The sequence below is a fragment of the Lactuca virosa genome, chromosome 9, assembly GCF_052849685.1.
Source record: "Lactuca virosa cultivar CGN04683 chromosome 9, Lactuca_virosa_CGN04683_v6, whole genome shotgun sequence".
In the NCBI taxonomy this organism is placed as follows: domain Eukaryota; kingdom Viridiplantae; phylum Streptophyta; class Magnoliopsida; order Asterales; family Asteraceae; genus Lactuca; species Lactuca virosa.
In genome coordinates this window covers 49,801,325-49,811,461 of record NC_136434.1, presented here as the reverse complement: position 1 = coordinate 49,811,461, position 10,137 = coordinate 49,801,325, and the positions used below count along the sequence as shown (strand labels likewise).

Here is a 10,137-nt window from a genome sequence, read left to right as displayed (position 1 = left end):
CATGAACAACCCTCATTCGTGTTCGTTTAGTTCGTTTACAACCCTATATGTCAGTATAAATTCGAGTTTGTCTACGTTTCGACGTAATTTTTTTTATGTTCTCGTGTTTATTTTTATGTACGAGTCATATGTATCACACATACAATATGTTTTTGATTATTTGAACTTACATTCATTATCTTAAAAAAAATCTTACTTACTTATTTTTTATGTACGTAACGGCATAAATTCGAGTTTATTTACATTTCGACGTAAATTTTGTGGACATTTTTGTGTTTATTTTTATGGACGTTTCCTAAATATGAGTTAGGTCACATATAATACGTTTTTATTCGACAGTATAAATTGGAGTTAGTCAGTAGTATTGACATTGTATATTTAATTAATTATCTACCCACGAATGCAAGTGTACCTAACTTTTATCGATAACAATGGTGGAAACTGGACAAAGTCCAAGGTATAGCACACATGATTTGAGGGTAGCATGTCGGAAAATTAACACTACGCCGGAAAATTTCACAAAAAAATTACCTTATGCCTGAAAATTTAAGGAGTAGCATATGCGACCTCTGGAACCCTTGGTTCCGCCTCTACAATACAATAGTTAAAATTCATTTATAAAGCAGAAAGACTCTGTTGAACACGCGACAACTAGTATCAAAATAAATAACCTCTTTTATGATGTAAGATCGACTTCCCACATAAATATCAAGAAAATTATTCGTATACTATAAAAAAAACTTGAATCATTTACTTCGATCATGAACATATTGACAAAACCAGTTTTCAACGTTAGCCATCAGTTTGACTTTGACCAACGACATACACATTTTATCCAACTCAAAGTTTTGATATAATAATTGTATAATTTTTCCGGTTTGACTACAGAAAACAATGTTTTATTAAATCCATAATACTATAATAGCATCTACTTAACGGATCTTATTTATCTTAGACAACTCTCATATAACTACCTTTATTTACTTTCACAAAAGTTACTTTATTTACTTCATCAAAGTAACTCTAATTTGCATCAACCGAGTTGAACCCTAAAAGTCTCAGTGACTACCCTTAATAGCGAATCTAAAATATAAAAACACATGGTTTTTTTTAATTATGTGAGCTGATAAAAAAAAGTCAATAATACTTGTGGTGGCCCGAGTCGTATCGCACCAATAAAAAACGACCGGTCTACAAAAAAACACGTTTAACTGGACCGGTCAAACGTCTTAAAAGCCAGTAAAAACCTAACCACCAAAGCCTTATTTTTGCATTTGCTTCAGGAAGTGCTACTGATCCCGTTGGACGAGATTCATGGTTTTTCATCAAGAGTTCATTGTTTTGCTCTGCAACGAGCAGACATGTATTCAATTCAGAATATCTTGTGAACTTTTGCATCCGATATTGTTGCATCAAAGTAATGTTTGTTGCATGAAATGTTGAGTAAGTTTTCTCCAACATATTTTCATCAGTAACCTCTTGTCCATAATACTTGAGTTGTGAACATATTCTGAACAAAGCTGAGTTGTATTCATTTACTTTCTTGAAGTCTTGAAACCTTAGTGTTCTCCATTCATCTCTAGCATTTGGAAGTATAACTTCCTTTTGATGATCAAATCTTTCTTTCAAAAGATTCCAGAGAATACTTGGATCAGTAACATCAAGATATTCAAATCTCAACATTTCATCAATATGCTTACGAAGGAAAACTTATGCTTTTGCTTTGTCTTGTGCCAAGCAATTATTAAATTCATATATAGTATTTGAGATACCCATGGATTCAAGATGCATTTTTACATCTATCATCCATGGCACATAGTTTTTCCCACTAACTTCAAGTGCTGCAAACTCGAGCTTTGCAATGTTGGACATAATGTAACTATAAATTTTAAACAAAATTAAAATCCATTTATTTCAATAAATATTACACAAAAAAGAAGCGGTAAAGCTAACATTGCATACAAGCCTAAAAGTAGATGAAATTCCATATTATCTTCGATGTTAAGGATTGGGATGAAAAGTAACATGACTATTATAGTCATGATTATCACAAAAGGATGAATCATCTTGAAGCTTGATTTCTTGAAATTGATTTATTTGATACAAGGGAGAAAAATTTGTTGTGGGTAAAATAAGCAGGGTAAAGATATTTATTTATGGTAGAAAAATATAGCCGTTGTTTTTGCTGTTTATAACCGTTGCATATATATATTCCCGTTGTGTATATATGTATATGTATTTTATAAATCATGTAATAAGACTTATAACTAATACATAACTTTACTAATTAGAAACATAAATAAATATTAGTAAATGTTTAAATAAAATTATGAAGAGTATCTAAAATATAAATAAACACTGACATGTATAAATAAATATAATTTAAATGTTAGTATGCACAAATAAAAGTTAGTAGCATAATATAAATGTTAGTATGCATAAATAAAAGTTAGTTGCATAATGTAAATGTTAGTTTGCATAAATAAAAATTAGTTGCATAATGTAAATGTTAGTATAAAAATTAGAATACATAAAGAAATGTTAGTATAAGAAATAAAAATTGTTAGTAGTCCATAATGTCCATAATGTATAAGTTTCATTAATTCATTAGTATTATTATTATTTTAAGATAGATGTGATTTTCCACTTGTTTAATAACCTTGATTAGAGCTTTCGTGCTGATAACGTGTTATGAATTAAGTGTAATTAATGTAACTATAAATCAAACCAAACTAGTAAACTTTGATAAAAACTTTAATTGAGAAGAAAGAATATTTATAGAGAATATGAAAGTTATATCTCTTATAACTTTTTGGTGTATCACATTCTTTACAATGGAGGGGTATTTATACTACAAATTTTACTAACATATAATTGTAACTAGTTAGAAATGTTGACAAATGTACCATGCACCAATTATTATGTCATCCACCAATTATTTACAACACCACCAATTATTTACAATATATATATATATATATATATATATATATATATATATATATATATATATATATAATGAAAAAGGAAATTTAGAAGGGTAAACCAAACATTTTACTAGTGTTAAGGATTAATCATGCAACAACTTGGAATCATAGGGACCAATGACGTGACGTTTTCCATAGTTGTCGTTAAAGTGTTACTTTTTGCAAAACTACAGCGACCGGTTCTAAAATTTTATTGGAGACTATATACCTTATATTATCTTTTTTTTAAGGTATGTTGAAAATATAACCTTTTATTTAATTTAATGAAAATTTTGTTTAGAAAGTCATATAATCTAATTGAAACTAAGTATGGCGTGACGTTAAGGATTTTACCAATATTAAGGATTAATGAAAATTTTGTTTAGGGTTTCATATAATCCTTAACATTTTACCAGTGTTAAGGATTAATCACGTAACAATTTGAAGTCATATGGATCAATGGAGTGATGTTTTCCCTAGGTTTCCTTAAAGCTATTTTTTGTAAACCGCATTGACCAATTCTGAAATTTGTCTTAAATTTGGAGATTATATACATTATATTATCTTTTTTTAGAGTAAATTACACAAATGGTCCCTATGGTTTAGGGTAATTTGCGCGTTTGGTCCCTGACTTATTTTTTTAACTCGGAAGCTCCCTACTGTTTGTTTTTGTTAGGCGTTTGGTCCTCGTCTTACCTAAAAATACTATTTTACCATTAATTTTTTAATTTATTTAAAAAAACACACCCCAACCCCACCCACCTCACCTTACCTTATCTACCCCACCATTTTTTCCTATTTAAATAATAGTCTTTTTAGGTAAGACAGGGACTAAGCGCGTAACAAAAACAAACAGTAAGGACCAAGCGCGTAATAAAAACAAACAATAGAGACCTTCCGAGTTAAAAAAATAAATTAGGAACCAAACGCGCAAATTACCCCAAACCATAGGGACCATGCGTGTAATTTACTCTTTTTTTTAACATGTGTTGAAAATGTAACCTTTTATTTAATGAAAATTTTGTTTAGTATGTCATATAATCTGGCCGAAACTAAGTATAAACTAATAATTTAAAATTGATTAAAACATTATCATATTATAATTTTACCATGTAGTTATAAAAAAAAGTGTCAGTATAATTTGTTTAATTAATAATGTAAGGAATTATTAAAAATAGTCAAAGTAAAAAAATCTTATATTGTTCTATTTTTATGTAAGAAAAATTATAATAAGCTAAGATAGAATTATTATAGGGAAATCTCCAGAAAAGTCCTAAAATTTTACCTTAATTTACGAAAAAATCTCAAACTAAATTTTGTTTTCGAAAAAGCATGAATTACCGGTAAAAATGGCGATTTGACCCATTTTTTTCGGTTTTATTACTTACCTGTTTCACAAAAGTCTCATTATTTTACCCTAATTTGCGAATAAGTCACAAAATAAAATTTACTGATGATTTGGCCATTTGCTCTATGTAACATACATTTTACCGGTTTCATTGCTGCCCCGCACGCCTAGTCATTAAATAAGATGATGAGATGGATATGTTGAGTTATATAATGCTATGTTTAGCATAAAATCTGATATCCTGATATATTATATATCTTTTTTGAACATAAAATGCATCCAACGAAGACTACAATAATTACATAAACTAACAACAACTACATTATTTTTTACGTTTATGAGAAATATCAAATTGTCTATCTAATCTTATGTAACTCAATATATCCATCTCATCAGACATCAACTCATTTTCTGTCCTTTTTTCTTGGAAACACATATTTTATTGGTTTCATTGCTGACGTAGATACATATTCACAAATGCGCCGATGAGATGGATATCAAATTTTACAGTAAATGTGATATTATATAACCCATCGTATTCATTTTATCAGCTAATTTAATGACTAGGTGTCTAAGTCAGCAATGAAACCGATAAAATGTATGTTACAAGAAGAAAATTGTCAAATCATCGGTAAATTTTATTTTAGGACTTATTCGCAAATTAGGGTAAAATAATGAGACTTTAGTGAAACATGTAAGTAATAAAACCGGTAAACCGGAAAAAATGGGTCAAATCGCCATTTTTACCGGTAATTCATGCTTTTTCGTAAACAAATTTTAGTTTGAGACTTTTTCGTAAATTAGGGTAAAATTTTAGGACTTTTATGTAGATTTACAAAACATCATATTTTGCTTATAATGTTCTTTTTTTGTACAAAAATATACTTATAATGTTATTTTTGTGTAAATAATGCAAAATTTTAGACTCATGTTTCTCTTTATTGGTTGTATTAACATTTTTAAGTTGTTTAATAAAGACCGGCTTTAGATTAAATAAAAAAAACACTAGCTTTTAGTTAATAAGTTAATTTTTATCTTATAAACTAGATGATATATGAAAATCTAGGGCATCCCACGTGGTTAACAACACAAAAACTAATTATTTTTACCACATAAGCCTCATAGGCCTGTCTGGATCTGAATTCTGGTTGAATCTACATCTGACTGAAACCATGTTGTTTGATTATACGTCTGACTGACTATTTGAATGATAAAAATGACCATTTTACCCTTCTATTCTGTTTGCAATTCAAACGATACAAATTTATATTTTTTACATAAATGAAACCAACCATCAAGGATAATGAACTTTGAAAATTGTATCCAATTTTGGCATTGTACTTTGAGATTGTATCCAATTCACCAAGGTTATTATCCATTTCTATTGAAATCAAACACACAACTCAAAAGAACGGATCTACCTTTATCTTGCTAAAATGAACACAAATGTTTTGTGTTTTTTTTTTGGAGTAAACCCTATCTACAAAATCAACATCACATTTTATGCACAATAAATAGCCATGTATTCCATACAAAAGAAGTAGCCATCTGCCAATAAAATCCAATAAACAAATGTGCAACTCCTTCCATCCTCAACATCAACGTTTACTTGTAGAAAAAAAAAATCAAGATTAATACAACAAGAGAAGAATTGTTGACCATCAAAAACACCAAAAAACACTACATAAGGTCTTGGACACAGTTTAGATACCAGGAATTTAGGATTCATATTAATTGATGTGCTTTAAACACTAATTAAACACTAATCGAACAACTAATTGCACCTGCTTCATCGAATCAATAAGCATACACTTGTACTGAACTAGAAGAAAATACGTTTATTATGTTCAAGTCAGCTAATTTTTTGGGTGGACTCGATAAGAGGCTTTGGATCAGGTAAGAATGTACATTTGGTGGGTATCAAACACTCTTACCGAGTGGAGTAAGAGGGTAACCTTTTATTGGACCCAATAAGAGGTAAATCAAACAAGCCCTAATTTATCATTTTCTATCTTAAATGATATAAAAAGTCACCTAATGTGTCATTTTCTTAAAAATTCATTATATTTTCTAAAAATAACAGTATTTGAAGTATTTATATAAATAAAAAAAACCATAAAATATTATGTAATGATAACATTTTTTAATCTCCGATATTTGTGTCATTCTGAAAGTTTAAAAAAATGTTTTTAATGACATAATTTTTTTATAAAATATTTTTATTTTTATTTTGTATATTCAGTTAAATAAATTAACTAGTCGTAAAATAATTTTTTTAATAAATAGAATATAAATGGAATTGTTATTAAACGTAAATGACAAAATAAATGAAACTTATAAGCTATATTTTTATGGTTTCAAAAAATAAGTTAACTTATAATATAAAATATATGAAGGCCAAGCAAAACAACCATATAAAATATATAAAGGCCAAACAAAACTTAGTTGGAATGACCTTAATTTGTCAGATTGAGTAGAAACAAATTTAGTATTAACCATGACACAAGCACACGTTTATAGACCAATAAAAAATGAAAAAATCCACGACCAAATAAATTTATTTAATACATTCTCTTCCTGAATCCTCACACCCCCCACTCTTGACTTCCTTGATGTTCTTCACATGTGTCGAGTCATTTTATAATCGTATCTCTTTCTTGACTTGTTGAACCTTTCCATCCCCAAAGAGTTCAACACATCTTGATAATCAATCCTATAAATTCATTCCTAAAAGCATATCCCACAAGCATCTCCCTCTCATCATCCCACGCAATCGAATTCAAATTGATATATAGATATTATTGTGTTCTTAATTTGGGGTGTTGTAGATACTACCACAAGTATGTTTCTCCTAAATTTAGTCGTGTTTATGGTGGTAATCATTGGTTTCTGGTTGATTCATAGAATATTATCAAGGACACCAGTAGGACACTTCTTACAGAATAAGTGGAGAGGTTTGGAGGAATTTTTTCATGTGCATCAGTTCTACAAAATCCCTAGATTCAATCAACACATGCAGGAAAATCAAGTTTATCGCAAAGTTTTCATGTATCTGAATTCGTTACCTTCAGCTGAAGATTCGGATTTTGTTAATCTCTTCTCCGGTGATAACAAGCCCAACGAGATCAATCTCGTGATCAACGCTGCACATCAGATGTTCTCAGACACGTACCTCGGTTCGCGAATTTTCTGGAAATTCGAGAAGGATAGTTTAGTTTTGAAGATGAGGACGAAAGAAAAACGTAGAATTCTCAGTTCGTACCTTCAACACATTCATAATGTCACCGACGAAATCCAGCAGAAAACGAAGCAAATCAGGCTACACATCAACGCGGAAAAAGAACCGGAGAGGAACGGAAGGTGGATATCAGTTCCGTTCACTCATCCAGCAACAATCGACACGGCGGTGCTCGATTCCGATCTCAAAAACAAGATGAAGTCTGATTTGGAATCGTTTTTGAAATCCGAACAGTATTATCACCGTCTCGGCCGTGTCTGGAAACGGAGTTACCTACTCTACGGCCCCTCCGGCACCGGAAAATCAAGCTTCGTCGCCGGAATGGCGAAGTTTCTATGTTACGACATCTACGACGTCGATTTGTCAAAAGTGGCCAACGATTCGAATCTGAAATTGCTTCTACTACAGACAACGAGAAGGTCAATGATCGTCGTCGAAGATTTAGACCGGTATTTGGTTGACAAATCAACGACTGTAAATTTATCTGGAATTTTAAATTTCATGGACGGGATCATCTCATCTTGTGGTGAAGAACGCGTGATGGTTTTCACAGTCAGCAACAAAGAACAAATTGATCCAACGGTTCTGAGACCAGGTAGAATCGACGTCCACGTGCAGTTCCCCTTATGTGATTTTCCCGCCTTCAAAACCCTAGCCAATAGCCATTTGGGGATAAAAGAACACAAGCTTTTCCCACAAGTTGAAGAGATTTTTCTAACCGGAGCTAGCTTAAGCCCAGCGGAGATCGGCGAGATTATGATCTTCAACCGAGGTTCACCAACCAGAGCTCTTAAAACTGTGATTAGCGCATTAAAATCAAACAACGATACGGTAATCGCTAGCAAAACAATATCTGGTACTAAGAATGAGGAACCATTAAGACTGACACATAGTGTTTCAGTTGGTGGTGCACTTGGTGTGCCATCGGGATTAATTGGGCACGGTGGTCCGGTGGGGTTACCACCACCTCGATTGATGCATAGTGGATCGGCCAGGACTGTTGAAGAATCACGTGAAACACGTCTGTTTCAACGGGAACGTATTCCGACAATTAAGGAATTTAAAAAGTTTTATGGATTGCTGAAGACGAAGAATAGTAAGAAGGAGTTCATGGATTTTGATGGATCAGAGAAGGAAAACTCTCGACATGACATCATGTTGTAAAGTGTTAGGATGTTAAGATTTTTTTTTTTTTTTTTTAAATTCTGTAAAATTTCGTATTATTTGTTAGTTAGCTGAAAACAGACAATTTCTTATTTGTTCCCTTTTTTATTAACATGCTCCTGTTTTTAGAGTTCCCTTTCAATTATATGATTGGGGCAGAGATAGATGATTTATAGAAAAACAAAAATTGAGTGTAATATAAATGTGATTGCTTCGAAATGACTTCTCAATTCACACTTATTCTTACTATTTTAAGAGCAATGCCACTATTTTGTTCTAAGGGAAAATGAGTAAGGAGGTGACCAACATTTGATTTTGTTCACATTTGATATTTTTTTTTGTAGGTAATATATCATCGAACTTGTTGTTTGTGTTTACCATAACCTTTTTGACCGGTTATTATCTGATCTTAAGTTCTTATGATTTTAAGATCCTACAAACAAAAAATGATTTCGATCACAGTAGGATCTTTTTCAAGCAATATCTATATTGAGATCTTAGAATCTCGACCAGAAGCTTAAGATATTAAGCTGATTAGATCCTACTTCTTAAATCATTATTATATAGTTGAGCCTATAAAATTCGTTCATTCAACTTAAAATCAAACATGACATGTCAGAATAAGTCTCATTAAGTATTACCATTTCTTCCATCTATTTCGAATTAGACAGAACCTCGCGATACTCATATTATTTATTTGTGATCTTATGTCTTTAGTTGTATATGGTCACGGTGGTCTTGTTTTTTTCCTGCTTAAAATGTTTTATTCCCAATTTAATTTGTGGTTTTCAACAATAAGAATTATGATTCATGTTTATTAAGTTAAACTTGATTCCAATATTAATGTCTTAATCAACATCTATTTATAATAGATAATGTACAAACAAGACGATACATTCAAATTCGGTGATTAGTTCAAATTTGAAGATTAGTTTAGTTTAATAGGATCTTTCGATCTCAATCTAATTTATGATCACGATTTTATAATAAAAAGATAACAACCTTGATGTTAGATGAGTCCTATAATTATATTAATTGTACCATATAAATTATATATAACCCAACTTTTTTGATATTCCCAAAAAGGTTTATTTGAAATTGAACACATATATAACTTAATTTTTTATTTTATTAAAATAATCATCATCCTTAAAATAGGGGCAATTGTATTATTTTATACCAGTTTTATGTAAACACTAACAACCTGATAAAAATAGGCAAAATTATGCGGATGGTTTCTATGTTTTGTCAAAATAGATTGATTTTAGACAATTATAAAATTGTCTAACACGGTTGGTCCCTTTGATTTCATTTCTTGTGTGGTTAATCCTTACGGTTTCATTTTTTTCCCAATATTGGTCTAAAATTACTAATATACCCATGATTAATTTTTTTTAATAATTTATATATATAGTTTTATT

General features: G+C 30.5%; 1 pseudogene; it reads left to right on the top strand.

Moving 5' to 3' along the window:
• Positions 1 to 6,895: 6,895 nt before the first annotated feature.
• Positions 6,896 to 8,828, top strand: LOC145136983 (AAA-ATPase At2g46620 pseudogene; annotated as a pseudogene).
• Positions 8,829 to 10,137: the final 1,309 nt, after the last annotated feature.